The sequence below is a fragment of the Pelodiscus sinensis genome, chromosome 2, assembly GCF_049634645.1.
Source record: "Pelodiscus sinensis isolate JC-2024 chromosome 2, ASM4963464v1, whole genome shotgun sequence".
In the NCBI taxonomy this organism is placed as follows: domain Eukaryota; kingdom Metazoa; phylum Chordata; order Testudines; family Trionychidae; genus Pelodiscus; species Pelodiscus sinensis.
Window position 1 is genome coordinate 253,819,716 of NC_134712.1, and position 7,627 is coordinate 253,827,342.

The 7,627-nt window shown below is 49.9% G+C and overlaps 1 pseudogene; it reads left to right on the forward strand.

Moving 5' to 3' along the window:
- The first annotated feature begins 1,688 nt into the window (after positions 1-1,688).
- LOC102462450 (Y-box-binding protein 1 pseudogene) lies at positions 1,689-7,375 on the forward strand (annotated as a pseudogene).
- The last annotated feature ends 252 nt before the right edge of the window (positions 7,376-7,627 follow it).

The following is a 7,627-nucleotide window of genomic DNA, read 5'->3' on the forward strand; positions in this document are numbered from 1 at the left end:
AAATGGAACAGTCAACCCTGCAGAACATTGCACAATTCAATTATTGAATTGTGTAAAGGAAACCTTCCGCTCTTTCACTGAAAGGCCACATCTGGCAAGCATTGTATAGCCTGAACAATTAGAAAAATAAAATAGAGTTTTCCCCCTCTTTGGTTGACAAAATAAATAAAGGAATTCCACCGAATCTCTCAATAGTGTCTCGTGACGCTCTTCAACATTTAGCAACTTCCACCCTGCTCAAATACCCTTTATTTTAACCAAAAAAGCCCACTCAAGTAAATCTCCATTCTCCCCCTTTGAAGGCAAATAACTGCCATTGATCATAGGAACATAAGAAGAGCACAAGAACGGCCATACTGGGTCAGATTAAAGGTCCGTTTAGCCCTGTGTCCTGTCTTTTGACAGTAGCCAACGCCAGGTGCCCCAGAGGGAAGGAATAGAACAGGGAATAGAACCCATTCCCAGCCTCTCACAAACAGAGGCTAGGGACACCATTCCTACCCATCCTGGCGAATTAGCACCGATGGACCTAACCTCCATAAATTTCTCTAGTTCTTTTTCTAACCCAGCTAGGGCTCATCTACACAACAGGGCTAAAGCCGAAATAAGCTACACAACTTCAGCTCTGTCAATTGGGTCGCTTAAGTCGAAATAGCTTCTTTCCGCTTTTGGCACTGTCTACACAGCAGGAAATCTGAGAAAGAACACTCTTCCTCCGACTTCACTTACTCCTTGTGAAATGACGGCTACAGGAATCAGAGTAAGAAGTCCTCCAGCTCAACATTCTTTCGACATAGGTCCAAATAACTGCTTGTAGTGTAGACACAGACGATGTTATTTCAGAATAATGGCTGTTATTCTGAAATAACATTGTAGTGTAGATGTACCCAGAGGGTGCGTCTAAACTGCACCCATAGCTCAAAATCAACGACACTAATTGAGCTATGCAAATTGAGTAGCTTATTTCAAGTCAATTTCAAAATAGCTTATTTTGAAATTTGGCACTGTCTACACAGCATTTATTTTGAAATAAATCGTTGTTCTGAAATGTCCCTTACTCCTCGTGGAATGAGGTTTATAGGGACATGGGAATAGCAAACCCATTATATTTAGAAATAACAGACACGCTCAAAAGACTCAGAATAGCTATTTCGGGATACCGGAGGTGTATATGTAGCCTTAAAGTCCTGGTTTTCACAATATCCTCTAGCAAGGAGTTCCACAAGTTGACCGTACATCGTGTGAAGACCTTCTTTCCTTTTTTATTTATAAACCCTCTACCTATTAATTCCATGTGGTTACCCCTAGTTCTTATGTTATGGGAACAAGTAAATAACTTTTCCTTATTCACTTTCTCCATACCTGTCATGATTTTATAAACTCCTGTCTATCCCCGCTTAGTCTCTTCTTTTCTAAGCTAAAAACTCCCAGTGTCTTTCATCTTTCTTTATATGGCAGCCATTCCAAACTCCTAATAATTTTTGTTGCCCTTTTCTAAACTTTTCTGATGTCAATAGAAATTACTCTAATCCTGTGATACAGTCCCAGTAAAAAACTTAACACGTTATATTTTTGCCTCCTTGTGGACATTTGATGATGTGGGAGAAATAAGAGATGGATTATTAGGTTTTTCTTGTCCATACTGTTCCCCTAGCAGACTCGTTCCAGATCACCTGAAGGTTTATTAAATTAAATACAGAACAAAGAATATCTACTGGAGCTGGGCTCAAGGGGTGTGATAACTTTAACGCTCTCTCATGCTTCTCCTCACATGAATGGAGCATCCAGTGAATAGTCGCAAAAAAGGACCCCCCGGTGAAAGGAAAATCACACCTTGCAAATGCAAACAGGAAACGGCCATCTCAGCGCCTTCCTCATCTCCAGAACACTGTGCCGTTGTCCCCAGCATCATTACAACGCCTTGTAGAATTCAGCAATGCTGCCAGATCTGGCTCAAACAGGAATCCAAATGGCCGTTCTCTTGCTTTCTATGGTCTTCACCTTGCCCGGCGCTGCTGCCGAAGTGATGTACATGTGAGTAATAAGGGTTAGGCTGGAAAGGCAGGCTACATAGCCTCCCCCGAAGCTTAACCCAAGCTATGCCCTTTGAGCGACGCAAACGGCTTATTTCAGGTGCATTTTGAAGTAGCTTATTTTGCCATTTGGCGCAGTCTACACCGCGCCAAATTTGGAAATAAGCCGCTGCTCTGAAACGTCTCTTAATCCTCATGGAAAGGATGGGAGGTCAGAACAGCGCACCCGTTTTTTCGAAAGCTCTTTCGAAAGAATGGGCGCACTGCCAAGACGTGGAATAGCTATTTCGGGTTACCTCAGACACTGAGTTGGTCGGCAGCAAGACAAGTCAGGCAGAGGAGAATAGTGGTCACCTGACCGAGTCATTTTCCCACCTTTAGTCAAACGTGGTGTTGACAGGAGAGGAGATTCACAGCGAAACCCAGCAACCACATCTGTCGGCACTGGCATGATTGCGGCAGCATTCTCGGCAGACGGCGAATTGTGAAGTGTGTGGAAAAAGGCATGCGCTATGCAGCCCATGATGGCATGATTGCCAAACCTTCCGTGGCGCAATACGGCCACCGGAGATGGAAACTAACTGAAATATCCATCCAGATGGACTTCAGTGCCGGATGCCTTGTCACGCCCTTGGGTATGCTTAAGTGTGCCTCAGTTTCCCTCTGGGAGCTGGGTTGCTATGCACAGTGTGTGACGGATTAAAAAGCTGATGGTGGGGAATGGGGAAGGGCAGGAGACGTGTCTGTGCCTCCTTTTGCTGGACTGGTAGAAATGGGTCATTAAACAAACCCACCTCAGTTGAGGAGCTGGAAAGACAACGGAATCCCCCACGGCATTCGCAGTGACGTACTAGCAAGCAGGAAGGAAGAGATTTGCCCCTCTTCCCCCATGTCTCAGGAAAGACCTGCTGGACCTGCTGGTGCCAGGGGGCTGTGTTAAGAGCTGAGCTTGCAGAGAGCCGCCAGGCACACATCTAAGGACTTCCTGACTCTGTAGGCCAGGTAGTTTAGCTAAGCCATTGTGACCTTGTTTTGAAATGGCTTCCTGGTACCATTGCAAATCCCCCCTAGGAACGGCATAGCATTGTCCATGCAGTGCTGGGGAGACTGCCTGGGCACCAGGGGATTCGCTCTCAGCCACTCTGGTCCCCCCTTCTGTCCCCCTTCTGTCAGTCACGGGCCCCATGGCTTCTCTCTCGCTTCTCTCTCTCTGGGACTCAGGCCTGTCCAGACTTCCCTTTCTTTCCCGAGAATCAGAGTCCCACAGCCCCACACAGCCCCACAGCTGCCCCACAGCTGCTAATAAAACCCCCAGGCCTGCTGCTCACGACTCCGGGATCCAGGCCGGTGGGCCGACAGCCCTGCCAGGCCCCTGGGCATAGTGGGGGGGGTACCCAGCTCTGTGCTCTGGAGAGGGTCTTGAGGTGAAGGGGCAGGGCTGGGGACCCCATCCAGAGTGCCCCTGCCCCACCTCTCCCCCACAGCCAGTCCTTTGTGCTGCGTGCAGCCCAGAGCATAGCCCCAAACACGCTTCCTTTCCCGACAGCCCCTGTCTGTTCCCAGCCTGCTGGGGCTGTACACACCCAGGCGGGCTTCCGGCTTTCTCTCCCAGTGCAGATGACTCTCCTGCTTTGTGTCGTGAGGGGCAGATACCCCCTTCCCAGCACCACACAGGAGCCCCCAGCGTGAATAGATGAGCCGCAGGGAGAGAGACACAGAGGCAGGCAGGCAGGGTGCCTGAAAGCTCCATTTGGGAGTCAGGTCGCCCCATGGAACTGTGTGGACACCAGTGTGTCTACACTGCAGTTAGAAACCCAAGTCTGGGCTGGGCCAGCTGACTCAGGATCACAGGCCACTGAGACATTTAATGGCAGTGTCAATGTTTGCAGTGTCAATGTTTGGATTAAGGTAGATTAAGGTAGCAACTCATGTTCCAGGGCCTTCCCCTCTCACAGGATCCAGGCTCCTGTCCAAGCTTAAATGTCTACACAACATTCATGTAGGCTAGGTCCATCAGTGGCTATTTTATTAATGGAGATTGCCTAGCTCCTAGAACTGGAAGGGACCTTGAAAGGCCATCTCCCCTGCCTTCACAGCAGGACCAAGTACCATCCCTGACAAATTTTTGCCCCCAAATGGCCTCTGCAAGGACTGAACTTACAACCCCGGGTTTAGCAGGCCACTGCTCAAACCACTGAGCTATCCCTCCCCGTATTAGTCAGGCTGGAGAGGGATGGTGTCCCTGGCTTCTGTTTGTCTGGGAATGAGTGACAGGGGAGGGATCACGTGAGGATTCCCTGTTCTGTTCACTTCTTCCGGGGCATCTGGCCCTGGCCTCTGTCAGCAGACAGGATACTGGGCTAGATGGACCTTTGGTCTGACCCAGTCTGGCCGCTCTTACATCCTCGTGACAGTGAGACTGAATTCCTCTGGGTGAAACAGGTGTAAGTCCGAGCAAAACTGAGCCTGGTGGCGTTGAAGTATCAGGTACTCCATCTGCAAATACTCTAACACAAAGAAACGGCAGCGTTAACCCACGATGAGCCAGATCCTTCCACCCATGCTTGGGCAGTGCCTTGGGCAGTGAGAAACCCCGTTGACTCTTACGGAAGTATTGGGAGCGGGAAGTTCGGCACGGCTCTTTGCGTGGGCACCACCAACCCGCGGTTATTACACGGGAGCAGACAGGTGGAGCAAATTGAAGAACTGAGCTGCGTTGGCTGAGAATCTCATTCAACAAGCATAGTGGGAAAACCAACCAACCTCTCTCCTCTCCCCGGCAGAGTGGCTCGTGCAAAGTGAAAAACTGTACCAAAGTGTAAAAAGAAATCACATACAGGGACATGCACCGTGGGCAGGGAGGGAACAGGCAAGTCCCTCAACACAGACATGTCTCTTCACAGCCGAGTCAAACCAGAGGAAACCCCGACGGACTGGATCCAAGGAAAAATGAGACTAGCCAGAGTTCGCGCCAGATTCCAACCTCAGTTATGCCAGTGTAAACCAAGGGCCATGCCAGCCAGGACCCTGGAGGTGCACCAGCATGTCACTGGCATCCTGGAGACCACAGGAAGGATGGTCTTGTGGTTCAGGCACAGGAAGAAGGCGCAGAAGAACTGGTTTCATTTTCTGGCTCTGCCACCGCTTCTCTGAATGACCTGGGGTGAGTCACTTAATCTCACAGGGCGTCAGTTCCCCAACTGTAAATGGGGATAACACTTCTTTTGACTATGAAGGTTTCATAGTCCTGGTGGCAGGGTCTGGCTCGGACCCTCTAGCAAACTTCCAGCTCTTTTCAGTTTCACCCAGGGCTGGCTCCACCCAGGTAATGGTGAGGCTGCTTGTGATCTCCAACCAGAACTGATTAGATGTGATTCCAATGAAGCCGACAGAGCTACTCTTCTTACGCATCAAGGTAACTGAGAGCAAAGTCTGAGCCTCCACTCCTGAATTCCAGTAAACAAGATAGTGTCAAACTCTGAGACTTAACTTCATCATAATGGGGCATCTTGCAAGCTTTTAGTGCTGTTACCCCCACTTTATTGATGGGAAACCGAGGCACGGAGAGACTAAGGAACTTGCCCAAGGCACAAAACAAGCCAGTGACAAAACAGGGAATTGAATGGAGAGGTTCCGAATCCACCCTGACCACTGGACCTTCCTTCCTCTCTGCTGTCTTCCAAAAAGAGGTGCTTTCTTCTGACCACAAATTGTTGGGATTAATGCTGGACGTTGAAGATTCTCCCTCTTCTGTCACCATGGGGATGATGTAACAACGCACTGCATTTTAGTTCTGTGACATCACACGTGGCTGAGCCAATCAGCCTCCGCAAGTTGCAATCCCATTGGCTCAAGAAATGTTGCCCGAAGCTGTGGCCTCTCACTGTGACCGTTGCTAGAGGCTGAAGCTCGACCTACAGCAGTAGCCCAGAGCCAACGGCAAAAGTGTGAAGGCAGCCGGAGCGCCTCAGCTGGTTTTCTTTGCCCTCGACGGCCAGAGGCACGGAGAGCCTGAACCAGCATCTCCTACGGCAGAGCTGCCCCGTGCGATGGTCCTGAGCCATAAGCCGGCAATGCAGCCGGACCCTCAGGCTACATCCAGGAAGAGTAAATGCCTCCTGGTTCCACTGGTCCTGGCGGAGCAGAAGATGGTGATGGAGAGGAAGGTCTGGGGAACGGTCAAGTGGTTCAACGTCAGAAACGGCTACGGTTTCATCACCAGGAGCGACAGCAAGGCAGACATCTTTGTGCATCAGTCGGCCATTGCCAAGAACAACCCCACCAAGTACCACCGCAGCATAGGCGATGGGGAGATGGTGGAGTTTGACGTGGTCCTAGGGGAGAAAGGCCTGGAAGCTGCCAACGTCACCGGTCCTGGGGGCATTCCCGTGCAAGGCAGCGTATATGCTGCCGACCGCCATAAGTGCTCTTGGGGCCCCAGGAGACGCTTGCCTCAAAAGAGTTTGCACACGGGCGAGGGCATGCCAAAGCTCAAGGGATCAGAGAGTGCACCAGAAGACGGGAATCTGCCCGGCAGTGGTCCGTCTTATTCGAGGCACAGATCCTATGGGGATGAGCCGCAGTGTTCCAGCTCTGCTGGGAGAACAGAAGTGGTCTTCGCTGAAGGTCCGGGTGCGCAGGCAGAGCACAGCAAAGCTTTGAAACAGAGCATATTCCAGGATTTCAGGCAGCTTCTGAGCTTGGGGCAGCATCGTATGAAACAGCCGAGAGAGGAGGGAGGGGAAACGTGTAATGGAAGCCCCCGGGCAAAGGAGACCGAAGAGTCAGCGATAAGCCAACGTCGCTACCGTCCTAACTTCAGTTACCTACGCAGACGCCCACAGAACGCTAAAACGCAAGAGGGTAAAAAGACCCAGGAGACCTCTGGACCAACAGCTGAAAACCAAGTGCCTCCTGAGACCAAAAAGATGGGGGGTGTAAATATCAGCATAGGGTTGCTGCCATCCGCCACCGACCTATCTCCACTCAGCCACCAAACAAGGAGTAAGAGAATATGAAACTCCAGAAGGAGAATGAAGGCTTCCACGCTTGCTCCTGTCTGGATAAGTCTGAAACTTACCATCGTGAAGGTTCTATCTTTCTTACCGAAACTTTGTCAGTCTCCTTTCAGGATCCACCATGCTGAAAGATTCGACAAGTTGCTTGCTACTTCTCCAACCAAGCTGAGATTTTTAACAACTGTTCTTTTCAATTTGCAATCATATGAAACACAATACCTGATTCCCCCACCCCTCCGCGCCGCCATGCACCCCATAAACATGCCCCTGAAAGATAGAAAACTGCAAGCATCTCCTAATAAAAGTTTTAAAGACGTTTTAAAAGGGCCACGTTTGTGTGGGGTGGGTCACAGCTGTAAAATATTCCTTCCCTTGAGTGGCATTGTCATGAAATATGATTTTTTGTTAGTCCCCATTAACTGGCATGGGGATTTGACTGAATATTAGGGTTCACATCCAAAAGACAACAAAATGCCCTTTCCACTTGGTGCAACAATTTGTGACCTTGTCTCAACTCGAGTTAGTTGCTTGCCAATGGCACTGTTTAAACGGAGCACCTAGACTCTCTACAAATGT